At 50.1% G+C, this 26573-nt stretch overlaps 1 protein-coding gene across 2 annotated transcripts in view; it reads left to right on the forward strand.

Moving 5' to 3' along the window:
* ZBTB7C (zinc finger and BTB domain containing 7C) overlaps positions 1-26573 on the forward strand; it is a 245004-nt gene that overhangs the window by 106141 nt on the left and 112290 nt on the right. The gene's annotated exons all lie outside the window — the stretch shown is intronic.

Genomic DNA, 26573 nt, shown 5'->3' on the forward strand with positions numbered 1-26573 from the left:
AAAGAAACTGGCTCACATGAGGACCGCCCTAGGAAAGGAAGACCAAGAATCACCTCTGCTTCTGAGGATAAGTTTATCTGAGTCACCAGCCTCAGAAATCGCAGGTTAAGAGCAGCTCAGATTAGAGACCAGGTCAATGCCACACAAAGTTCTAGCAGCAGACACATCTCTACAACAACTGTTAAGAGGAGACTTTGTGCAGCAGGCCTTCATGGTAAAAAATAGCTGCTAGGAAACCACTGCTAAGGACAGGCAACAAGCAGAAGAGACTTGTTTGGGCTAAAGAACACAAGGAATGGAGATTAGACCAGTGGAAATCTGTGCTTTTGTCTGATGAGTCCAAATTTGAGATCTTTGGTTCCAACCACCGTGTCTTTGTGCAATGCAGAAAAGGTGAACGGATGGACTCTACATGCCTAGTCCCCACCATCAAGCATGGAGGAGGAGGTGTGATGGTGTGGGGGTGCTTTGCTGGTGACACTGTTGGGGATTTATTCAAAATTGAAGGCATACTGAACCAGCATGGCTACCACAGCATCTTGCAGCGGCATGCCATTCCATCCTGTTTGCGTTTAGTTGGACCATCATTTATTTTTCAACAGGACAATGACCCCAAACACACCTCCAGGCTGTGTAAGAGCTATTTAACCAAGAAGGAGAGTGATGGGGTGCTACGCCAGATGACCTGGCCTCCACAGTCACCAGACCTGAACCCAATCGAGATGGTTTGGGGTGAGCTGGACCGCAGAGTGAAGGCAAAAGGGCCAACAAGTGCTAAGCATCTCTGGAAACTCCTTCAAGATTGTTGGAAGACCATTTCCGGTGACTACCTCTTGAAGCTCATCAAGAGAATGCCAAGAGTGTGCAAAGCAGTCATCAAAGCAAAAGGTGGCTACTTTGAAGAACCTAGAATATAAGACATATTTTCAGTTGTTTCACACTTTTTTGTTAAGTATATAATTCTACATGTGTTAACTCATAGTTTTGATGCCTTCAGTGTGAATGTACAATTTTCATAGTCATGAAAATACAGAAAAATCTTTAAATGAGAAGGTGTGTCCAAACTTTTGGTCTGTACTGTATATATGTATATATATATATATATATATATATATATTTTATATAATATATATATTAACTTCAAATGCTGAGATTAAAAAAAAGATTTATAATAAAAAAAAACAAAAGACATCAGGAATTTTCACCTTTAATTTTTTTTAACAATATTGTATTAATGTAATAAAACTACATGGAGAAACTTTACAATACACGTGAATATTTATATCCAGGACTGGTGTCAGCTAGTGATGAGCAAGCATGTTCGCTACTGCTTGGTGCTCGCCCGAGCATCTCACTGCTCGAGATGCTCGGAGCTGGCCGAGTATTTCCGGGTTGCTCGGCGGGAGCTCGGGTCCCCGTCCTGCATGTTTGGTGCTCTTTAGAGAGCTAATGAACATGCACGGATTGTCTGCCACTCACTGTAATGCAGTAGCCATGTTGGTTGTGGCATTACAGTGATTGGCTGGCCGCACAGCGTCATCAGGTGGATATCAGACCTCGCGCCGCCATGCTCGTCACAGTCACTTCGGAATCAGACAGTGTAGGGAGAGCTGCTGCTGAGCTAGGGAGAGATTCGCTTGTTTCTTAGTTAGTGTAGGTATACAACAACATATTCTAAACATATCCATCTCAACTAACAGTCCTTCTGAGGACTAATATAGCTGCATAGATATCAGTGCTAGGCAGGCAGGCAGGGTATATAGCAGACTGCAGTGCATATAGCACAAGAGGCTCCATTCCAATTCTGTCTGCTGGTGCTTTTACAGATATTTCTAGAAATAGCCCCAGCTATCAGGGGCCAGGAATAATCTTTTCTTGGATCTTAATCCTGATCATTTGCTTAAAAAGCAATCCAGAAAACACCATTTTTCTGCTCCATTTGCTTGTTGGCACTGCAGAATACAGCCAGATGCTTTCCATATTACAGCGCTAAAAATCCATCTATTTAAAACTGTGGTTTGTCCGTCACACGGATCACATATAATTGCGCTGAAAATTCTGCCATTTCTGGCCTCCATTGAAATTTTGTTGCAGTGTTTCAGCGAACTTATTGACACGAGGTCGGCGCTGTTAAAAATACAGTAGTTACCTACAGGCCAGCTATTTAAAACTGTGGTTTGTCCGTCACACGGATCGCATATAATTGCGCTGAAAATTCTGCCATTTCTGGCCTCCATTGAAATTTTGTTGCAGTGTGTCAGTGAAGTTATTGCCACGAGGTCTCTGTTAAAAATAGTTGCCTACAGGCCAACTATTTAAAACTGTGGTTTGTCCGTCACACGGATCACATATAATTGCGCTGAAAATTCTGCCATTTCTGGCCTCCATTGAAATTTTGTTGCAGTGTGTCAGCGAACTTATTGACACAAGGTCGGCGCTGTTAAAAATAGTTACCTACATGGCAGCTATTTAAAACTGTGGTTTGTCCGTCACACGGATCACATATAATTGCGCTGAAAATTCTGCCATTTCTGGCCTCCATTGAAATTTTGTTGCAGTGTGTCAGCGAAGTTATTGACATGAGGTCGGCACTGTTACAAATAGTTATCTACAGGCCAGCTATTTAAAACTGTGGTTTTCTGTCACATGTATCACATATCACTGTGGTTCAAATCCAGCCATTTGTACTGAACATGGAAAATATTGTCCTCCATTTAAAATGGGCAAGGCGTGTGGCAAGGGACGGGGAAGTGGACATGATAGCTGAAATTGTGCCACAACAAACACCCACATCTTCTCGCTCGACCTTCCTGTCCCAATTAATAGGGGACCGCAGAACACCACTATTGAACACAGAGCAGTGCGAAAAGGTTATTGGTTGGATAGCAGATAATGCTTCCAGTCACTTAGCCACCACCACCACCACCCTGTCTTCCACACGGTCAAGTCTCAGTAGCCGTGAGTCTCACCCTGATCCTCCTTCCTCCCACCATGCCGAGTGCCCGGAGACAACTGATCCCACACTTGAACACTCCGAAGAGCTGTTCACTTTTCCATTTATAAATTCGGGCCTCTCGCCCGGTCCACTTGAAGCGAGGCAAGAGGAGAACGTATGTAGCGATGCCCAAATATTTGAGCAGCCACGGTCACACGAAGGCAACAATGGGAAACTGTCACAAGAGGTGGACGATGATGAGACACATTTGCCAGAAAGTCAGGAGGAGGACCAGGGTGCGGAAGTGGAAGACGAGGTGGTGGATGATATTATTATTATAGCGCCATTTATTCCATGGCGTTTTACATGTGAAAATAGAGTGTACATAGCAAAAACAATTGCAATAATCTTGAACAAAACGTGATGGCGACTGGTACAGGAGGAGCGAAGACCCTGCCCGCGAGGGCTCACAGTCTACAAGGAATGGGTGAGGATACAGTAGGTGAGGGTAAGGCTGGTCGTGAAGCGGTATGGTGAAGTGATGGTTAATGCAGGTTGTAGGCTTGTCGGAAGAGGTGGGTCTTCAGGTTCCTTTTGAAGGTTTCCACGGTCGGCGAGAGTCTGATATGTTGGGGTAGAGAGTTCCAAAGTAGGGGGGATGCACGGGAGAAATCTTGTATACGATTGTGGGAGGAGGAGATAAGAGGGGAGTAGAGAAGGAGATCTTGTGAGGATCGGAGGTTGCGTGTGGGTATGTACCAGTGTAACAGGCCAGATTAACCCCCCGCCCAGAATATACCCGGGGTTAAAGTGGCCTAGGCCAGATTATACCCCTCTGGGTCAGAATACACGCTTTTGAGAACCATTAAGTGATATACTTAATAACGGGGCCTCAGTCAATGCACAGTGGCCCCAGGCAGCACACAGGGGTCCCAGGCAGCGCACAGGGGGGCAGAGACAGAGCCCAAGGGGGGGAAGAGACAGCGTGCAACAAGGGGGAAGAGACAGCGCGCAGGGCCCCTGTGAGCTTTCTCTGCCCCCCTGTGCGCTGTCTCTGCCACCCTGTGCACTATCTGGGACCCCCTGTGCGCTGTCTGGGACCTCCTGTGTGATGTCTGGGGCCCCCGTTCTTGAGTATATCACTCAATCCTGTGCAATGTCTGCTGCCCCTGTGTGATGTCTGGGGACCCTGTGCGATGTCTGGGGCCCCTGTGTGACGTCTGGGGCCCCGTTCTTGAGTATATCACTCAATGGTTCTCATAAGCGTGAAAAATCTGATCTACAGCAGCAGGGGTATATTCTGGCCCGGAGGAGTATAATCTGGCCTAGGCCAATTTATACCCCGGTGTATAGTTTGGCCTAGCATATAATATACCCATGGTCTACACTCCTCTAGGGCAGAATATTACTGTGTTTTTACTGCTGTAGTGGTACAGTATATATAGATGTACATACACAAACCATATACCATTTCATGCGGCTTTTGTCAGATATTGATGCGGTCTGCAGCAGATTTCCCTCTTCCATGTGACACAGAGAAATCTGCTGTGATTCTGCACAAAAAATCCACATCATTGGGATGCGGATTTTGATGCGGATTTGCTGCTGATTTTTCCCCTGTGGAAAATCAGCAGCAAATCTAGTGCATGGGAACGGGTGGACTAGACTTACAGCATGTGTTGGAGGCATTACATTGAACTGACAGTAGATGGTGCAGTTCCATCAGTGCATAGTTAATGTTATGTGTTGTAACTTGTTATGTATGTTTCTCCCTGCTCTCTATGATATGCACTTTAAGTTCTCCAGTGTGAGTTCCTATTCTATCCTGATAAGGGATATAAAGTGAACTTGGAACACCTCCAACAAAAAAATAAGTTTTCCAATTTTGACAACAATGAAAGACCAACTGTATGATCAGCTTTTGAGATTCTACACTGAAACAGAACAAAAGCACCCCCAGTGGATCTACGATCTACCTCCAGAGAAACGTTCAAATGCCAAGTCCCAGTTTAGACAAACATCTAAGCCATATCGAGCAGAGAAAGGGATTATTTACTATGGAAAAAAAGGAGGTTCTCACTAAAAGCCGACTGCCAAATATCCTGAAGGCCTGTCACGACAACCCAACTTCTGGTGGCCATTTTGGCAGAGATAAAACATTTGCCAAAATTTCTGACCGTTATGACTGGAAGGGAATGAAGAACGATGTTCGCCACCATGTCAAAGCCTGTCAAAAATGTTTTGTCACAAGTCCCAAAATCAGCAAAGAAGCTCCACCACTCAACAGTATACCAGTGCCTGGAAAAGTATGGAGCTTAGTTGGGATTGATATGATCGGTCCTCTTCAGGAAACATCAAACGGCAACTAATATATAGTTGCTGTCACTGATCATTTCTCCAAGTGGACTGAAGCAACAGCTGTTCCAGACAAGAGTGCTATTTCAGTAGCAAAATTTTTGTACACCATTATTTGCCGCTTAGGCTGTATGGACACTTTGATTAGCGACCAGGGAAGAGAGTTTGTGAACTCGATCATCGACAACCTGATGGATCATTTTCAAACAGATCACCGCATTTCATCTGCCTACCACCCAGAAACAAATGGCCAGCAGGAACGTGACAATCGAACACTCAAAGAATCTCTTAGCAAGCTTGTCAATGACCAAGGAACCAACTGGGACCAGTTCATCCCTGGTGCTTTTTTTGCCTATCACACATCTGTGCATGCTTCAACCAAGTGCACTCCATTGTATTGACGAAAGGCTAAGCTTCCTATTGACCTCAATCCATCAACAAATGACACTGTGGATGTCATGTCTCTTTCAGATGATGCCAACCCTGATGTGCTAAATACACTCACAATCATTCATAACAGGATCCACTCAACTGTAAGTACCAACATCCATTCTGCTGAGGAACACCAAAAGTGTGCCTTTGATCGCCGACACAACAGCAACAAAGAAATCACTGCTGGCACCATTGTTTATATCAAGAATCAATGTCGTATTCATCGCATGGGTTCAAAGATGGAACCACGCTGGGTTGGACCCTACTTAGTTGTGGAATCCTTAACCAAGGGATGAGTAAAACTGAAGAACAATAAGACTGGCAAGATACTAAGCAACACCTACCATGCCAGCAACCTTAAGATTTACCAGGATGAAGAGACTTCTCTACCACCCCAGGCCCCTGATGACTGTCCCAGTGACTCTGCCACACAGAAACACAAGCAAAACAAGACTTTCAATCCACTACCAAGTTCAGGAAGAAAGTATCTTACCACCACTCTTGACCTTATGTTTAGCAGGGTTGTGTACTTTGGATGCACAAGAGATCTTGGACAACTACGGCGTACATATAAAACCAAAGGTGATGGGAACTGCTACTTTCGGGCCATCAACTATATCCTGACAGGAACAGAGGACAACTACTCCCTTCATAGAGCTAAAGTCATCCACCACATGAAAACTGACTTGTCCAAGGAACTACAGGGCTACTTGACGTGCCCCCGGGGCAATGGGGTACTCGGCAGTCGGGCCTATGGATTCTGGTGGGGGATATCACGGTGGCTGACCCGGTCCATGGCCCAGGGCGGTCAACCAAAAAGGGGGATTGTAACTTGGATAGGAAAAATAAAATAAATAGTTTGTGACGCCACCTGTGGTACCTGGTAAGGTTTACCAGCGCTGCTGCAGACCTCCGGGGGGCGATGGGATGGCTGCTGAGGTGTTTCTGCTCCCCACAGGTGGAGCGGGCCCCCGGGGCAGTATGGAGTTTGATGGTGGGTGGTGATGCTGGGGCTTGTAGTGCAGGTGGTAGTGATGGCGCAGCTGAAATAATGGACGGAGGCAGTGCGGTGCAGTCATCCGAGTCTTTACTCACAGTTCTCATGTACGTTCCACTGATACACTGCGCGGGTGCCAGCCTCCCACGTCGCGCTGCGTTCACCAGACCGGGGGTTCAGCTCTTCCTCAGGTAGGTTAGGAGCACCTGACGGAACCCCGCTTTCTTATGTTCCTATCTAGACCGACTTCACGCTGGGTCTTCTCCCTCCTGCCCTGCGCTTCCCCACTCACAGTCCCGCTCGGGTGCTCTGAAGTCCCTCTGGGCAACTTGGAGTTCCCGGACCTGCTTGACCCTCACGGTGACTAGGATGAGGCTTTGGCAACTGCACTATAAAAGCCAGAAGCCTCCGGTTTTTCCAGCCGAGACCTGGAGTAACACGGCTGGTCCAGGGGCCGGTCCCTTCTTGCGGCCTGATCCCTCTGTCTTCTGACCGGTTTTGGGCGTACGGGTGCCGTCCTGCACTTGCCGTTCCCCCTGGGACCCCTTTAATAGAACGGAGCCTTCCTCCCTGACTCCCCTCCTGGGCCTCTAGCACTAGGCACCACTTGTGGGGCAGAGCTCCTAAAGAGCCTCTGGTCCCCCCACCTCTCCTTACTGACTAAACTACTGAACTGCCTTCTCTCTCTGTCCTGCCACCCTAAGATGGCTTCCCTTTATATACCTCCTTCTATGGTGCTCCCCTACTCTACTTCCTCCACCCACACCCACTACTGGTTCCCCCCTACCTTTGGGTTCCCCCCACTCCAGCCAGGAACAGGGCTCAGCAGCTGCCACATGCATGCTGCCCTTCCAGCCGGCCTGGAGTAGTGTAGTGTTGGATGCAGGTGTTGGGGTTCTGGGCAGCACTCCTTCCTTACCTGAGAGAAGGAGACACCACACCTCTGGGTGAGGTGCAGTACCTCTGTGGCGACCGAACCCTCAGGGGCGCCACATACTTTAATCAAGATGTGAATGAATATGTGAACACCTCTGGCATCTCTCGTGATGGAATCTGGGCAACTGATGCAGAAATCATGGCCACAGCAAATCTGTTGAGTTGTGACATCGTCATCCACACAAAAGTTGGTGACACCATGGATTGGTTGACCTATCCCGCAAGCTTCCATCTGCAGTCAACAACAGAACATGCACTTTATCTTGAAAACAAGCAGGATCATTTTAATGTTGTTATCAGTGTTTACCTTTGAACGTTTATATTGTAGCCAGGTGTGTACATAGGAATCATTGGGCCCCATAGCAGAAGTTCTAATTGGGCACCCCCCCCCAAAAAAAAAAAAAAATGAAAATAATTGTCGGGGTCACAGATGAGCAGATCTCACAACTTTCCAGCCTTTACATAGTAATTTTCCTCCTGCTGAAGTCCTCGATTCCTTTTTCATTGCCCCATAAAGTATGATGCCAACAAAAATGCCCCCAAACACAGTATGATACCCCCATGGTGAATTCCTCCACATGCACAGTATGATGACCCTACTGTACCCCACCTCAACTCCCAGGGCAAAGTATGCTGACCCCAACACAGTATGATCCCCCAACTGTGACCCCCACACAGCCCTCCATGTAGTATAATGGGCCTATATGCAGTATAGTGGCCTCACACCTCTCCACACTCCACAGAGTATAATGCACTCGCCATGGTCCTCCATACAGTATAAGGCACTCGCCATGGTCCTCCACACAGTATAATGCACTCGCCATGATCCTCCACACAGTATAATGCACTCGCCATGATCCTCCACACAGTATAATGCACTCGCCATGGTCCTCTACACAGTATAATGCACTCGCCATGGTCCTCCACACAGTATAATGCACTCGCCATGGTCCTCCACACAGTATAATGCACTCGCCATGATCCTCCACACAGTATAATGCACTCGCCATGATCCTCCACACAGTATAATGCACTCGCCATGGTCCTCCACACAGTATAATGCACTCGCCATGGTCCTCTACACAGTATAATGCACTCGCCATGGTCCTCCACACAGTATAATGCACTCGCCATGGTCCTCCACACAGTATAGTGCACTCGCCATGGTCCTCCACACAGTATAATGCACTCGCCATGATCCTCCACACAGTATAATACACTCGCCATGCTCCTCCACACAGTATAATGCACTCGCCATGCTCCTCCACACAGTATAATGCACTCGCCATGGTCCTCCACTCAGTATAATGCACTCACCATGGTCCTCCACTCAGTATAATGCACTCTCCATGGTCCTCCACTCAGTATAATGCACTCGCCATGGTCCTCCACTCAGTATAATGCACTCGCCATGGTCCTCCACACAGTATAAGACACTCGCCATGATCCTCCATACAGTATAATGCACTCGCCATTATCCTCCATACAGTATAATGCACTCACCATGATCCTCCATACAGTATAATGCACTCGCCATGATCCTCCATACAGTATAATGCACTCGCCATGGTCCTCCCACAGTATAAGACATTCGCCATGGTCCTCCACGCAGTACAAGACACTCGCCATGATCCTCCATACAGTATAATGCACTCCCCATGATCCTCCATACAGTATAATGCACTCACCATGGTCCTCAACACAGTATAAGACACTCACCATGGTCCTCCACACACTATAAGACACTCACCATGGTCCTCCACACAGTATAATGCACTCGCCATGGTCTTCCACACAGTATAATGCACTCGCCATGGTCCTCCACACAGTATAATGCACTCGCCATGGTCCTCCACACAGTATAATGCACTCGCCATGGTCCTCCACAGAGTATAATGCACTCGCCATGGTCCTCCACACAGTATAATGCACTCGCCATGGTCCTCCACGCAGTATAATGCACTCCCCATGGTCCTCAACACAGTATAATGCACCCCATGGTCTGTACGCAGTATAATGCAGCCCCCCATAGGGTAAAATGCAGCTCCCCCCCACCATAGGGTAAAATGCAGTTTGTTTAGAGTTTGAAACAATAAAATGTTGAAAAATGATGTAATTCTGAGTATATCACTCAATGGTGCTCATAAACGTGAAAAATCTGATCTTTAATATACTTTAATATACTCAAGAATGGGGCCCCAGACATCGCACAGGGGCTGCAGACATCACACAGGATTGAGTAATATACTCAAGAACGGGGCCCCAGACATCGCACAGGGGCCCCAGACATCACACAGGATTGAGTAATATACTCAAGAACGGGGCCCCAGACATCGCACAGGGGGACCCAAACAGCGCACAGGGGGTCCCAGACAGCGCACAGGGGGACAGAGACAGCGCCCAGGGGCCCTGTGCGCTGTCTCATCCCCCCCTTGCGCGCTGTCTCTCCCCACCCTTGCGCGCTGTCTCTGCCTCCCTGTACTCTATCTGGGGCCCCGTGCACTGTTGCTGCCCCCCGTGTGCTGCCTGGGGTCCCGTGCACTGCCTGGGGCCCCGTTATTAAGTATATCACTCAATGGTTCTCAAAAGCGTGAAAAATCTGATCTACAGCAGCTGGGGCATATTCTGACCTGGAGGGGTATAATCTGGCCTAGGCCAATTTATACCCCGGGGTATAGTTTGGCCTAGGCCATAATATACCCGGGGTTTATTCTGGCCCAGAGGGGTATAATCTGGCCTAGGCCAATTTATGCCTCGGGATATAGTTTGGCCTAGGCCAGAATATACCCAGGGTATAATCTGGCCTAGGCCACTTTAACCCCGGGTATATTCTGGGCGGGGGGTTAATCTGACCTGTTACACCAGGAGACTAGGTCAGAGATATATGGAGGAGACAGGTGGTGGATGGCTTTGTATGCCATGGTTAGGGTTTTGAACTGGAGTCTCTGAGTAATGGGGAGCCAGTGAAGAGATTTACAGAGAGGAGAGGCCGGAGAATAGCGGGGGGACAGGTGGATTAGTCGGGCAGCAGAGTTTAGGATAGATTTGAGGGGTGCGAGAGTGTTGCAAGGGAGGCCACAGAGCAAGAGGTTGCAGTAGTCGAGGCGGGAGATGATGAGGGCATGCACTAGTGTTTTTGCAGAGTCTTTGCTGAGGAATGTGCGGATTCGGGAGATATTTTAAGTTGGAGTCAGCAGGAAGTGGAAAGGGCTTGGATATGAGGTTTGAAGGAGAGTTCAGAGTCCAGGGTTACCCCAAGGCAGCGAGCTTGAGGGACTGGGGAGAGTGGGCAGCCATTGACGTTGATAGATAGGTCAGTTGGGGGGGTTGAATGAGATGGAGGAAAGATGATGAATTCTCTATTGTCCATATTAAGTTTTAGAAATCTAGCAGAGAAAAAGGATGAAATAGCGGACAGACATTGTGGGATTTTGTTTAGTAGGGAGGAGATATCGGGTCCAGAGAGGTAGATCTGTGTGTCTTTGGCATAGAGGAGATAATGAAAGCCATGAGGAGGTGGTGTGTGAGTGGGAGACACTGAATGTCCTGTCTGTTAGGTATGAGGAAATCCAGGATAGGGCCAAGTCTGTGATGCCGAGAGATGAGTCTGTAGTAAGAGGGAATGGTCCACTGTGTCGAAGGCAGATGACAGGTCCAGGAGGAGCAGGGCAGAGTAGTGTCGCTTGGATTTGACGGTTAGTAGGTCGTTGGTGACTTTAGTCAGGGCAGTTTCAGTAGAATGGTGCGGTCGGAAACCAGATTGTAGGCGGTCAAAGAGGGAGCAGGAGGAGAGGTGGGAGGACAGTTCAGAATGAACGTGTTGTTCCAGTAGTTTTCAGGCATAGGGGAGAAGTGATATGGGGCGATAGCTATCAGGGAGGATGGGTCAAAGGAGGGCTTTTTGAGGATGGGTGTGATCGAAGCATGTTTGAAGTATGAGGGAAAGACGTCAGTTATTAGTGACAGGTTGAAAAGGTGGGCTAGGGTTGGGATGAAGATAGTGGTAAGGTTTGGGATGAGGTGGGACGGAATTGGGTCAAGTTCATAGGTGGTGAGGTGTGATTTAGAGAGTAAAGAGGAAAGTTGATCTTCCGTAATGGTGGAGAAGGTGGTTTTGGAGGAGGAGGATTGAGTAGGTGTGGGGAGAGGCTGTGGGGACTTTAGACAAAAGCTTTGTCTGATGGTGTCAGTATAGTAGCTGACCCAACCTGGCAGGGGGACATACAGAGCGAGGACAGCAGCACACAGGGAGAGGGAGGCGTAGCATCAAACAGGCAGGAAGAAGCAGTGTGGTGGCCACAGACAGAAGGCGGGCAACCGCTCCCCGTAACATCAACATGACAGAAGTTGCCAGTACAACTGTTAGGTCTTCCCGCGTCTGGTTGTTTTTTGAAGAATCTGCCGATAACCCCAAAAAGGCCATTTGCACCTCCTGCCAGGCTAGCATCAGCAGGGGTAGCAAAACTACCAGCCTGACCACCACTAGCATGATCAGGCACATGGCAGCAAAGCACCTGACTAAGTGGGCCGAACTGTCTGCGGGTGGCACCACTGCTTCTTCCGCTGTTGTGCGTGCAAGCCAATCCTCTGTCCATGGCGCATGCAAAGATGCCTCCTACCCTGCACCTGTCGTTGCACGCTATCAACTAGCACCATCAGCAAGCACATCCACGTCCTTGTCCCAGCGCAGCGTTCAGTTGTTCCTACCCTAGTCCTTGGAAAACAAGCGCAAATACGCAGCCAACGCTCCAAAGGCCTCCCTACTAAATTCACACATTTCGCGACTGCTTGCTCTCTAAATGTTGTCTTTTAGGCTCGCGAAGACAGAAGCTTTCCTCAGCCTGATGGTGGCGGCCATCCCTTGGTACTCAATCCCCAGCCGCCACTATTTCTCCTGGTGTGCTGTCCCCGCATTACACAAGTACGTGTCTCACAATATTAGTTGTGCCCTCAACAACGCAGTTACTGGGAAAGTCCACCTAACCACGGACACATGGACAAGTGCTTGTGTGCAGGGACGGTACATCTCGCTGATGGCATACTGGGTTAACATAGTTGAAGCCTGGAACCAGTCGGACCTTGGGACGGAACACGTCCTCCCGACGCCGAGGATTGCGGGCCCTGGGTCAGTCAGGGTTGCCCCCACATTCTACAGCTCCTGCACCTCCTCCTCCTCTTCAGCATCCATCTCCGAAATGACCACATCAATCACAAGCTGGAAGCACTGCAGCACTGCCTCAGCCAAGCGACAACAGGCTGTGCTGAAGCTAATATGCTTAGGTGAGAAACCACACAATGCTGAAGAGTTGTGGACAGCTCTGAAAGAGCAGGCAGATCTGTGGCTGACACCGCTGAACCCACAAAGCCAGGCATGGTCGTGTGTGACAATGGCCAGAACCTGGTGGCGGCTTTGAGGCGAGGCAAGCTCACACACATACCATGCCTGGCCCATGTTCTTAATCTCGTGGTTCAGCGGTTCTCAAAACCTACCCGGAGCTGCCGGATCTGCTTGTCAAAGTACGCCGCCTGTGTGCCCATTTTAGAAAGTCACCTACAGCTTTCGCTGCTCTTGCCATGTTTCAGCAGCGTTTGCAGCTTCCGGCTCACCGAATGGCATGTAATGTCCCCCACGAGTTGGAACTCTACATTGCAGATGTTGGGAAGGATTTGTGATCAGAAGAGGGCATTTGTTGACTACCAGCTGTAACATACCTGGCGGCGTCCTTGCATGGTGGTCCATCTCCCACTGTGCAAGAGGGCGCACTTGATCTCCTGTCCAGAATGTCTCTCTGGCTTCCCTCCATGCTGTCTGTTTGTGTCTGTTTCTGCTGCTTAAGGGCGGCGCCCGATCACTTCCTGCCTTTTGTACCTGCTGTGGGTCACACCCCTTGTGCGTCCTCAGCCTATTGCTGTCTGTCACTTGGTATATAGCTCAGCAGCTCCCTTCTATCCCTGCCTGAGCATAGTGTTTCCTTCAGTGTGTGCTTGCACTCTGAAGGTGCCAGGTCCCGTCTCTTGTCTCCTGCTTTTTGTATCAGTTCCCGTGTCTGAACTGAGTCCTTTCTGTGTTCTCTTGTCTGTCCTGTCTGAACACGCTCCTAGCCTGTTCCTCCTGCCTTCTAGGGGCCGATTACCTAGACCCGTTCCTGTATCTTGTCTGACCTGTCTGAACACGCTCCTAGCCTGTTCCTCTCGCCTTCTAGTGGCCGATTTCCTAGACCCGCTCCTGTGTCTGGTCTGTCCTGTCTGAACACGCTCCTTGCCTGTTCGTTCCGCCTCTCTGGGGGCCGTATTCCCAGACCCGCTCCTGTATCCCTCTGCAGTGTCGGTCTCCTCCGTACACTCAGTTCCAGTCTGAACTCTCTCCTGTCCTTTACCTGTTTTGCCTCTATGTCCGTTCCCTTCCTTTTTCTGCAGAGTCTGAACTCGTACCTAACTCCTGCTTGTTGTCTCTGCAAGTACTGTGTGAGTATCTGGCTCTGTCTTTCCCTTCCTGTCTGTTCCGTGTGAACAGAGCCCTGTCCTCCCTGCTCAGCCTTGTCTGCACTCTAGCTGTGCTTGCCTGTAACCCTCTGCCTGTATTGTTCCTGAGTCCCGGTGTGTACTGGGTCCTATCCCGCCTGTGTTCCTACCTGCTAGTGCCTCCCTGTCTGCACTCTAGCTGTGCTTGCCTTTACCCCCCTGCCTGCATACCCGCCTGCCTGCATACCAGTCGTGCCTGCCTATACCCACCAGTCTGTGTGCCAGCCTACCAGCCTGTTCCTGTATTCCCCTGTGTGGGTCAACAGCCGTGTCCGGGGTCTGTCCTGGAGTAGCACCTGGTCCCTCTGCTCGATTCCTCCTTGGTGCACTGGCGTCGTATGCCGTCGTGCGACCCTGGTCGGATCGGGTGAATACTTAGTCACGCCCCTCCAGGCATTCACTCTCCGGCACGGTCCAGTGGAATCACTACCAATCCCACGCACACGCCGCTTAGCCCGGGCGTGTGCATAACAGCATGCTCAGGCCATGGTTCCCGTTGAGCCCCACGGCCTTCGCTCTTTGAGAAGTTTTTCCAGCGAATACATGCATTAAAATAAATAAATAATTTTTTTTCCCCCTTTAGCTGAGTTCCAGGCGAATTACGCACCCGTCCAGATGGATCTATCAGCTCTCGTTCCTGCGGATCCGCCACGTTACTATGGGGATCCAAGACAGTGTCGTGCATTTGTGGAGCAATGCATGCTACACTTTAAGGCCTACCCTCTCTATTTTCCTTCCGATTGGGCTAAAGTGGCCTTTATGATTGACTACCTAGCGGGTGATGCCTTGAAATGGGTCACCCCCCTATGGGAAGCATGGGATCCTGTCATCCTTGACCTGCAGGCCTTCCTGGTGGCCTTTCGTATGGTCTTCGAGGACCCTAACTCTGAAGCCCCTGCTGAAGCTTCACTTCCCAATATCCCGGAGCAGCCCCGACGGGTAATGTGTGTGGGTAGCGCAATAGTCCTCCAGCCCAATGAGACTACTGCCCACCCAGAATCCTCACAGGGTGACTACGCTTTCCGGAATACTTCTCTCAACCTCAAGAGGCAGTCCAGACGTGCTAGACTTAGAGGCAAGCCGTCACGCCAGGGTCTGTCCTCCCTGAGACCTCCTGACCCCAACCTTGAAGTCCCTACTGAAGCTTCATCTCCCTGTATCCCGGAGAAACCCCAATGGGTAATGTGCGTGGGTAGTGCACCAGTTCTCCTGGCCGAAGAGACTTCTGCCCATCCAGACTCCACACAGGAGAACTTCCTGCACCCGGCATCAGATGCTTCTTTCTCTTTAACCGGTGTGCATGTCCAAGGATGCTCCAAAGCTGTGGTTACCTCAGAGTCAGTGCACCTCTACTACCTGGCGGAGGATCCCCTGTTGCCTCCTGAACCCTCCGGGATACCACTCGATGACAAATGGAGAGAGACTTCTCTACACCCGGTACTCAATACTTTGTCCGCTTCGTCCTGTGAGCCTGACAATGGGTACCCCAAAGTGGTAGTTACCTCCGAGTCTCTACACCCCTCCGACCAGGCGGAGGATCTCCAGTTGTCTCCTGAACCCTTCGGGGTGCTACCTGGTAGCGAAAGGACAGAGACTCTCCTATACTCTGTACCTGATACCTCGCTCGCTTCGTCCAGTGAGTCCAACCTAGTGTACTCCGAAGCAGAGGTTACTCCTGAGTCTCTACACCCCTCCGACCAGGCGGAGGACCTCCAGTTGTGTTCAGAATCCTTCGGGGTGCCACCTGGTGGTGAATGGACAGAGACTTTCCTATATCCTGGATCTGATACCTCGCTTGCTTCGTCCAGTGAGTCCGACCTAGTGTACTCTGAAGCAGAGGTTACCCGTGAGTCTCTACACCCCTCTGACCAGGCGGAGGACCGCCAGCTGTCTCCAGAACCCTTCGGGGTGCCACCTGGTGGTGAATGGACAGAGACTTTCCTATACTCGGTACCCGATACCTCGCCTGCTTCCTCCAGTGAGTCCGACCTAGTGTACTCTGAAGCAGTTGTTTTCTCTGAGCCTCTGCACTCTTCTGACCCGGCGGAGGACCTCCAGTTGTTTCCTGAATCCTCCGGGATACCACCAGATAACAAAGAGACAGTGACTTTTCCTCATTATGTACCTGATAACCCGTCTATTTCTTCCTGTGAGCTTGACAAGATGTACCTCGAAGCAGAGATTACCCTTAAGTCTCTGTCCCCCTCCAACCCAGTGAACGACTGGTCCTCGAATTCCCTGCGGAAGATTCTGGCAGGCCTGAAGAAGAGGGGGCGTAAGGGGGGAGGTACTGTAACATACCTGGCGGCGTCCTTGCATGGTGGTCCATCTCCCACTGTGCAAGAGGGCGCACTTGATCTCCTGTCCAGAATGTCTCTCTGGCTTCCCTCCATGCTGTCTGTTTGTGTCTGTTTCTGCTGCTTAAGGGCGGCGCCCGATCACTTCCTGCCTTTTGTACCTGCTGTGGGTCACACCCCTTGTGCGTCCTCAGCCTATTGCTGTCTGTCACTTGGTATATAGCTCAGCAGCTCCCTTCTATCCCTGCCTGAGCATAGTGTTTCCTTCAGTGTGTGCTTGCACTCTGAAGGTGCCAGGTCCCGTCTCTTGTCTCCTGCTTTTTGTATCAGTTCCCGTGTCTGAACTGAGTCCTTGCTGTGTTCTCTTGTCTGTCCTGTCTGAACACGCTCCTAGCCTGTTCCTCCTGCCTTCTAGGGGCCGATTACCTAGACCCGTTCCTGTATCTTGTCTGACCTGTCTGAACACGCTCCTAGCCTGTTCCTCTCGCCTTCTAGTGGCCGATTTCCTAGACCCGCTCCTGTGTCTGGTCTGTCCTGTCTGAACACGCTCCTTGCCTGTTCGTTCCGCCTCTCTGGGGGCCGTATTCCCAGACCCGCTCCTGTATCCCTCTGCAGTGTCGGTCTCCTCCGTACACTCAGTTCCAGTCTGAACTCTCTCCTGTCCTTTACCTGTTTTGCCTCTATGTCCGTTCCCTTCCTTTTTCTGCAGAGTCTGAACTCGTACCTAACTCCTGCTTGTTGTCTCTGCAAGTACTGTGTGAGTATCTGGCTCTGTCTTTCCCTTCCTGTCTGTTCCGTGTGAACAGAGCCCTGTCCTCCCTGCTCAGCCTTGTCTGCACTCTAGCTGTGCTTGCCTGTAACCCTCTGCCTGTATTGTTCCTGAGTCCCGGTGTGTACTGGGTCCTATCCCGCCTGTGTTCCTACCTGCTAGTGCCTCCCTGTCTGCACTCTAGCTGTGCTTGCCTTTACCCCCCTGCCTGCATACCCGCCTGCCTGCATACCAGTCGTGCCTGCCTATACCCACCAGTCTGTGTGCCAGCCTACCAGCCTGTTCCTGTATTCCCCTGTGTGGGTCAACAGCCGTGTCCGGGGTCTGTCCTGGAGTAGCACCTGGTCCCTCTGCTCGATTCCTCCTTGGTGCACTGGCGTCGTATGCCGTCGTGCGACCCTGGTCGGATCGGGTGAATACTTAGTCACGCCCCTCCAGGCATTCACTCTCCGGCACGGTCCAGTGGAATCACTACCAATCCCACGCACACGCCGCTTAGCCCGGGCGTGTGCATAACACCAGCATCAACAAGGGCGTCGTTATTCAGTTCAGACTCCACACATAAGACCTCAGGAGTGGACATGGATGTCAGACATATGTACCATCCTCCAAAACTTTGAGGACTCCACCAAGATGGTGAGCGGCGATGACGCCATAATTAGCATCACCATCCCACTTCTCTGACTTCTGAAACGCTCTCTGCTCACAATCAAAGAGGATGTGTTGCAGGTGGAGCATGATGAGATGGAGCAAGGAACCATACAGGGTGATTACACACAGCCCAGCCTCATCTCATCCCAATGTAAATTGAGTGACAATGAGGAAGAGGAGGAGGAGGAAGAGGAAGAGCTAGTTTCATGTGTACCACCTGCACAACTGTCATACCGTCTGTTCAGCGTGGATGGACTGAAGACAGGGAGGAGGAGGAGGAGGAGAGCATGGTCAGTCGTTCTCTTGGTGAGGACACGGAAGTGTTGGCTGTTAGCAGTCTGGCATGCATGGCTGAGTTTGTTATGCTGTCTTTCCCGTGACCCTCGCGTTCTCCAAATTATAGGTGACAGTCATTACTGGTTGGTGACACTTCTAGACCCATGCTACAAGGAGAACTTTCTATCTCTTATTCCTGAGGTGGACAGGTCTACTAAAATGGGGCAGTACGAGAAGGTCCTTGTTGTGAAATTATTAAAAAAATTACCATCTGAAAACTCTGGTGTCAGAGGTCATAGTTCGTTGGACAACCAAGGAGTACAGGCGAGAGAGACACAACTCCAATCCAGCCGAGGCAGGGGAACACTGTCAAAGTTCTGGGACAGTTTCCTCAGACCCTCCCATCTTACAGGCTCTGAGGCGCGGGGTACTCTCGCAAGGAGTGCAAAGTTTGGGAGGATGGTAAGGGAGTACCTTGCCGACCGTACCAACGTCCTACGTGATTCCTCTGTGCCTTATAATTACTGGGTATCCAAGCTGGACATGTGGAATGAACTGGCTCTCTACACCTTGGAGGTCCTAGCCTGCCCTGCCACAAGCGTTTTATCAGAGTGGGTTTTTAGTGCCGCCGGTGAAATTATAACCGATAGGCGCATCTGCCTGTCAACTGAAAATGCTGACAGGCTGACTCTTATAAAAATGAACAAGGGTTAGATTGGGCCAGACTTCTCAACACCACCGAATGATAGCAGCGTAACATAAACTCAAATCCAGAGTATTTTTGGGAGGTCTATTCCCATGCACCTCTTCACACCTACACATGGGTATACGCTTCCTGGTTTTGTCCATTTGCTCTTGTCCTCCTCCTTCTCCTCATCCTCCATCACCATATCATTCACCACCATATCTACCATATCACCTCCTCTACGTGTCTTGCAAGGGGCATTGGAGTTCCTCCAAATTTTTGGCAGTTTTTGCATTCACTTCATAGGCAAACACTATGGGAGACCCACTTCCTAATGATGAGAACATTGTTTTTAGGAGGTTCTCCGACCTCTACGTCTCTTGCAAGGGGCATTGTAGTGCCTCCAAATTTTTGGCAGCCCTTGCAGTCACTGCATACGCAATAACAGTATAGGAGACCCACTCGTTAATAATAGGAACAACAAAGCATAGCCGGCTGATGGCTCTCTAACAATAGCGAGGGTCGACTGCTGGTCCTTTAGGAAAAGTAAGGGTCGCCTGATGGCCCTATAAAAATAGGCTTTGTGACTTTCAGAGTCCCTCCGTCATAAATGAAACAGGATGTGTCTGATGATGTGTCACACACCACATGGCCAGATACGGTTGTAAAATGTTAAATTGACATTTCCTGGTGAATGTATTTGTCTTGGTTGAAAGCAATATAAAAGTGCAAAAACGCATCAGAAGCGCTACGTGTGAACATAGCCCAAGGTGTGGAGGAGCATTTTTGTTTTTGTATATTTATTTTGCCTTATATACAAGTCATTACCCTGGAAAGGATGTTCCTTAACATATTTCTTAGGAAAATCCATTTTGGTTTCGTTTTTGTATGTTTTATTGAGAGTCAGTAAAAGTGGCGTAATACCTCTGACTCCCAGGTCATTACGTGACCTGGGAGTCAGAAATGCTTCCAGGGGTCTTCCCCATGCTGTTCCCATGTCATTTGAGCACTTTTCCTGTCGATTTGGGCAATTTTTAGGCCCTCTGCAGACTGCCGGGGGTCGCCGTGAAAAATGCTCAAGTTTCCCATACACTTACATTGGACTCGGACCGAACACTCGAGTATTCCAATGTGCTCGACCCGAGCAATGAGTACCCGAGCATTTTAGTGCTCTCTCATCACTAGTGTCAGCGCCTAGCATATCCGCACCCACTTGCTGATGTTCTTTTTTGTGACCTGTGTAGTCTCTCTGCATAAGATAGGACAAGATACTACACAGGACAATGCTGTGTTCCCTTACTTCAGTTCTTCACTATTTGCCTGACAGCGCTCAGCAGATGCGTTCATACATGTTTTATTATTTTTCAGCTTTTGCTTTTAAAGTCTGGAACATCTATATGGGAGGCAGAAACCCTAACAGTGATCACAAGCTGCATTGTTGTCTGCGAGAGGATTTACTCTGTCTAAAAACCTCAATATTCTTCTTTATGGCTCTAATGTACTGGTATATACAGATACAGCGGGTGAAATAAGTATTGAACACGTCATCAATTTTCTAAGTAAATCTATTTCTGAAGGTGCTATTGACATGAAATTATCACCAGATGTCGGTAACAACCCATCCAATCCACACAGGCAAAGAAATCAAACCATAGATGTCCATAAATTAAGTTATGTGTAATAATGAGAATGAATGGATGGATGAAAGAAGCTTAGGAGTAAAGGTCCCACCGTGACTGGAAAAGCTCGAGGGCCCACCTAATCCTGGAGTCTTGGAAGTTAAAAAATGTTGAGCCTGTTTTTTTATTTGAAGCACTTTTTTTAACAAAGAATCCTTTTTTACAATTCAGGTTTTGCTTTACTGTATAGACTGGGGCAAAGTCAACAGAATCATCTGATTATGATAAGGTAACAGAACATTTAAAGGGCAGACCTGACAGGTCCATGCATTTCATGGACAGCCATTACTTTAGATAGGCACTGTGCAATGTTACATGTTCACTGTAGGGGAAATTGTACTTGTAGGGACCCTCCAGATTCATGTTTTGTTTTTTTGTTAGAAAAAAAGGCTACCCTTATTTTAATGACAGATGTACTGTATTACATCATATAAATCTTATGAAATTTCTTTGACATTAAAGCATATTTTCAGGTAACTTTTCAGAATATGCTGTCATGTACATACACGAGGAATATCCCTCTTTCTTTATATGACTTGTATTCTGAATTTTTCACTAGTTTTCCCCTCTGAAGACTCTACCTCTAATTTCAGTTATCTCTGAGCTACTGGGTGGATACTATCTTCTATGTTGTCTCTGACGCGCCCCTGGGCCTGCTGTGTCGCGCAGCGTCTCGCGCACGGGGGCTTACCCGGAACCGGATCAGATGAGGGTTGTAGTCTCCGAGTGGCGGGGACCCGGTCCGTGCCCAGGGAGTCAAACTCAGTGTGTGGCAGTCTTGATAGGTGTTATTTGAGTGTCGACTACGCCACCCGTTGATTTGCAGCTATGGAGCTGCCGCTGCAGGGCAGACCGCTGAGGCCGATGTAGAATTGTGCAGCGTGATAGTATAACCCCCAACGGGAGGGGTATGGCCTCAGGGCAGCCGACGTGGAAGATGGGGGTAGCAGGAACCACTCAGAGACGGTGCGGTGTAATTCAGGGTCTTTACTGGTAACAACGATAGACCCTCCCGGAGTACTTGCTAGCGAACGGGGCCTGGTCAGTCCTTGAGCAGATGGGATCTCCCCTGGCCAGGCGGAGTTGTAGGCCTCCCAAACCCTGCCTCAGCCCCGGGTTTATATAGGGGAAGTTCTTCCCCTCCCAAGACTGGGCAGGAGGTGTGGCATGCACAGGATCCCTGACCAAAGGACCTCCCACCTGCTCTCAGACATAACATTACATTACTGTGGAAACCAGACCCCTGGGGTGCCACATTCCCCCCTAGTGAAATTTAGTACTCCGGGACTAAACATATTTTAGAAAAACATAACAAGATATAACAACAATAATAGTACAATAAGAAGAAACACATAAAGGTGGTCACGGATATCCGTAACCGGGTGCAGTCTTTGAAGAAAGCAAGGTGTCCATTTCACCAAAACAGGGAGACGTAACCAGGTAGGGGTCTGTTCTGCCCCGAGTCCTTAACAGTCTTTAGTCCGTCCTGGGTTACGCTCCAACTATGTACACAGGATTCCCGGTAAATCCACCAAAGACTCCTATAAACAACTAGAAACACATAATTATACACAAGCAATAAGAAAAACAGGTAACCACAAATAAAACAACTTATACATTTCAAATCCTCCAACGTGCGGGTAACTGGCCTCTAGTGGCCCTAGTGGACCTACGGAGCTGACTGTCTAGCCCTGAACTACAGGGTGTAGGAGCTGTCAAGGGTAAACTGGGCAGCTGTCTACCGGCTCTTTGGCTCACTAGGGGTACGGCAGGCTCACTATAAGCAGAGGGTTGATCCTCCTGTTCTGCTTGTGTGGAGTCTTCTGCCTCGTGGACCGGCTGCTCTTCCAGCTCTACCTGTCGCTCCGTAGGTGCTTGGGATGCGGGTTGGAGGAAGGTGAGTACGGGTACCACAACTGCGCCATTGACTTGAGTCCAAGACCGAGGGAAGTCTCCGAGCACAGTACTAACCATGTCTTCCCTTTCCTCTACGGGTCGAGGGTCTTCTTGTTCCTCTTCAGGGTTCCGTAGCTGTTCGGGACACTTCTTCAGGTGATCCCGGGATACAATGGTTGTGGTTTCCCCTCCGTCTTTACTGATGGTACAGACCTTTGGGTTGTCGTGGCTTGAGGGCAGTACGGTGTACGGGTCCTTCTCCCACTGGTCGTCCAACTTGTGGAGCCGTCTTTTTCTCTTCAAGACCTGCTCTCCGGGTACCAGGGGAACAGCGGGAGCATACTGGTTGTAAGTTTTCTCTTGTCTTTCCCTAGCCTGACAGAGACTTCGCTCCACGCTCTCCTGTACTCTCCGGTACTGCTGCTGCCTCTCTGTGTCCCAGTCTGCTTCTGGTGAAGTGTCCTCGGGTGTCAGGACTCCCATTTCCAGGTCAACAGGTAACTTACCAGGTCTCGCCCTCATTAGGTAAGCCGGGGTACAGTTGGTGGAACCTACCGGGATGTGGTTGTATAGGTCCACCAGATCGGGCAGCTTCTCAGGCCACAGACCGCGTTCTTCCAGGGGCAACGTTTTCAGAAGATCCATTACCACCTGGTTCATTTTCTCACAAAGTCCATTAGTTTGCGGATGATAGGGTGTCGTCCTTATCTTCCGGCAGCCATACAGAGTGCAGAATTCTTGGAAGACCTCCGCTTCAAAGGCAGGTCCCTGGTCTGTCAACACTTGGTCCGGGTACCCGTGTGGACGGCAGAAATGCTGCTGGAAGGCTCTAGCTGCTGTTCGAGCTGTTAAGTCCTTGACGGGGACGACAACCAAGAACCGGGAGTAGTGATCCACGATGGTTAGTGCGTAGACGTAGCCACTTCTGCTTGGGGTCAGTTTTACATGATCCAAGGCTACCAGTTCCAACGGCTGCCGGGTGACGATGGACTGCAGGGGAGTCTTCTGGCTGGCACGGTCCTTCCTTCTTAGGTTGCACGGGCCACAGTCTCTGCACCACCTCTCGATGGTTCCCCTCATGCCTACCCAGTGGAACCGCTCGCGCAGCAGGAACTCCAGCTTCTTCCATCCGAAGTGTCCAGCCCCGTCGTGGTATGCCTCCATCACCATGGCTGCGTCTCTTCGTGGCACCACTACTTGCCAGATTAGTTCATGCGTCCGGGAGTTAACCATTCTGCGGCACAACTTCCCCTTGTAAAGGAACAGTCTACTCTTTTCTGCCCACAGTTGCTTGGCTTCCTCCGGAGCGTCTGGGTCAAGGCGAGCCTCTGGCCGAGTCAGCATCTCCTTTACCAGCCGGACGGCAGGGTCGCTGTCTTGCATTTCCGCCCAGTTGTAGTGAGGCAAGGGGTTAAACGTAGCGGCTTGCTTACTCCCTACCCGGTGGGAACACTGGATAGTCCCATGACGGTGGAACGCAGGGAGTTCGACTTCTTCCAGTTCCTCTGGATCTTCTCCTACGTCCGGTAGATTTGGCATCCTGGACAGGGCGTCCGCGTTGGTATTGGAGCGTCCTGCCCGGTATTTGATTGTGAACTCGTAGTTGGACAGACGAGCCATCCATCTCTGCTCTAGGGCACCGAGTCTTGCTGTGTCCAGGTGTGTCAACGGGTTGTTATCCGTGTACACGATGAACCGGGAAGAAGCGAGGTAGTGCTTAAAGCGTTCGGTGACTGCCCACACCACTGCCAGGAACTCTAGCTTAAAGGAGCTGTAATTCTCCGGGTTTCTCTCGGTGGGTCGCAGTTTTCGGCTGGCGTAAGCGATTACTCGTTCTTTCCCCTGCTGGATCTGGGACAGCACAGCTCCTAGCCCGATGTTACTTGCGTCAGTGTAGAGGATAAAGGGCTGGCTGTAATCGGGGTACGCCAGGATTTCATCCCCCGTGAGGGCCATCTTCAGCTGGCGGAAGGACTCTTCTTCTAACTTCTCCCATCTGAAGGGCGGCTTCTGGTTCTTGGCCTTCCGGGACTGGCCTATCAGGAGGTCCTGCATGGGAGCTGCCTTTTTGGTGAAACCGGGGATGAATCTGCGGTACTAGCCGACCAACCCAAGGAACTGCCGCACTTCCTTTATACTGGAGGGACTTGGCCATTCCTTAATTGCGGTGATCTTATCAGGGTCGGGAGCCACTCCGTCAGCGCTCACCACGTGTCCCAGGTACTGCACCTTTGGCTTCAGGAGGTGACACTTAGAGGGTTTCACCTTCAGGCCGTAACTTGCCAGGGCTTCGAACACTTCCGCCAGATGTTTCAGGTGGTCCTCATAAGTCTTGGAATATACAATGACATCGTCCAGGTACAACAGGACCGTCTCGAAGTTTTTGTGTCCCAGACAGCACTCCATTAATCGTTGGAAGGTTCCGGGTGCGTTACAAAGTCCAAACGGCATACAGGTAAACTCGCTAAGTCCCATCGGGGTGGTGAATGCGGTCTTCTCCCGGTCCGCCTCTGCTACAGGAACCTGCCAGTACCCGCTAGTGAGATCCAAGGTAGAGAAGAAGTTAGCAGATCTTAAAGCAGCCAAAGACTCCTCTATCCTTGGTAAAGGGTACGCATCCTTGTGTGTGATACGATTGATTTTCCGGTAATCTACACACATCCTCATAGTGTTGTCTTTCTTTTTGACTAAAACTAGTGGGGCTGCCCAGGGGCTACAGCTATCCCGGATTACCCCAGCCTCCTTCATGTCTCTAAGCATCCCCTTGGCGTGTTGGTAATGTGCAGGGGGTACGGGTCGATACCTCTCTTTTATGGGAGGATGATCTCCCGTGGGGATGCGGTGTTCTACCCCCTTAACTCGCCCGAAGTCTAACGGGTGTTTACTAAACACTCTCTCATACTCTTGAACCACCCGGTAGACTCCCTGTTTCTGGTGGGAGGGAGTGGAGTCAGTTCCCAAGTGTAGTTGCTGACACCAATCCTCCATTACTTTCTTAGAGCCGTTACCTTCCTCCGGGTGAGATGGAGGCAAGGGTTCCACAGACTGTATAGAGTTTTGGTTGATGGTATATAATTTGGCTAGCGTGGCATACCGGGGTAGGTATACTTCCCTCTTCCCGATATTTATTAGGCGAACGGGCACCCTCCCATGGCGTACATGAACCACCCCCCGTGCTGTCAAAATGGTGGGCCTACTGTCTGAGTAAACTGGTTCTACCATTGCCTGGTAATCCCTACCTCTCGGACCAATAGCTGCCCGGCACCAAATCATCATTTCACTTTTTGGGGGCATGGCAATAGGGAAAGGGTCACACATTCTTACGCTACCAATCTCACCGCCGGAGAGTTCCACCTGTTGCCGTCGCATCAGTGCCCGGATCTCTTTCTGGAGCACTCGCTGCTCGCCGGAGCTGGCGTTCTTGGCAACCTGTTGTAAAAGGAAAATCACCTCTGCAAGACAATTTTCAATTACATTAGTTCCTAGCGTTATCTTTGGGTGACTCTCGTGTTTGTCAATGTCTACAATAATCAGTCCCTGTGCTGCCAGTTCGACTCTACCAATTTTAATGGTCGCCTCTTTAAATCCAATCTGTGGCACGGGCTGACCATTGCTAGCGATGATACTCAAGTCGTCGTCAGGGTAGCGGGTTATATCCGAGTCATTCCAGTACTGCTTGAAGAGCACGTACGGGATGGTGGTGACCTGTGACCCGGTGTCCAGTAGGGCACTCATAGGGATGCCATCCAGTACCACAGGCAAGACTGGACGCCCTCCGACATATTTGTCGCGCCAGTTCGATGGGCCTGGTGGTCTTTTTCCTGGGGGTTGGCCCTCTACCCCCAGGTTGTGCCAGTTTAAAGGACAGTACCTTGCCATATGTCCGGGTTCATTGCAGCGGCGGCAGATGGGTCGTCCGTCCTCGTTGTACCGGTCACTGGGTCTTCCTCTGGCCGGTGGGGTCCTCCTTGGTCGACGCCACGGGATGTTCTCCGGTCCGGATGCCAGCTGGATCTTCCCTGGAGTGGAAGCCTGTAAAGACTGCACAGTTCGGGTTAACGCAGCAACGCTTTTAGCTAGCTCTTGGACCTGATGGTGCAGGTCTGGAGCCGGGTCATTGTTCAAAGCCTGCGCATCAGCCCC

The sequence above is a fragment of the Phyllobates terribilis genome, unplaced genomic scaffold, assembly GCF_046119375.1.
Source record: "Phyllobates terribilis strain yellow unplaced genomic scaffold, ASM4611937v1 Scaffold_1__5_contigs__length_1240528914, whole genome shotgun sequence".
In the NCBI taxonomy this organism is placed as follows: domain Eukaryota; kingdom Metazoa; phylum Chordata; class Amphibia; order Anura; family Dendrobatidae; genus Phyllobates; species Phyllobates terribilis.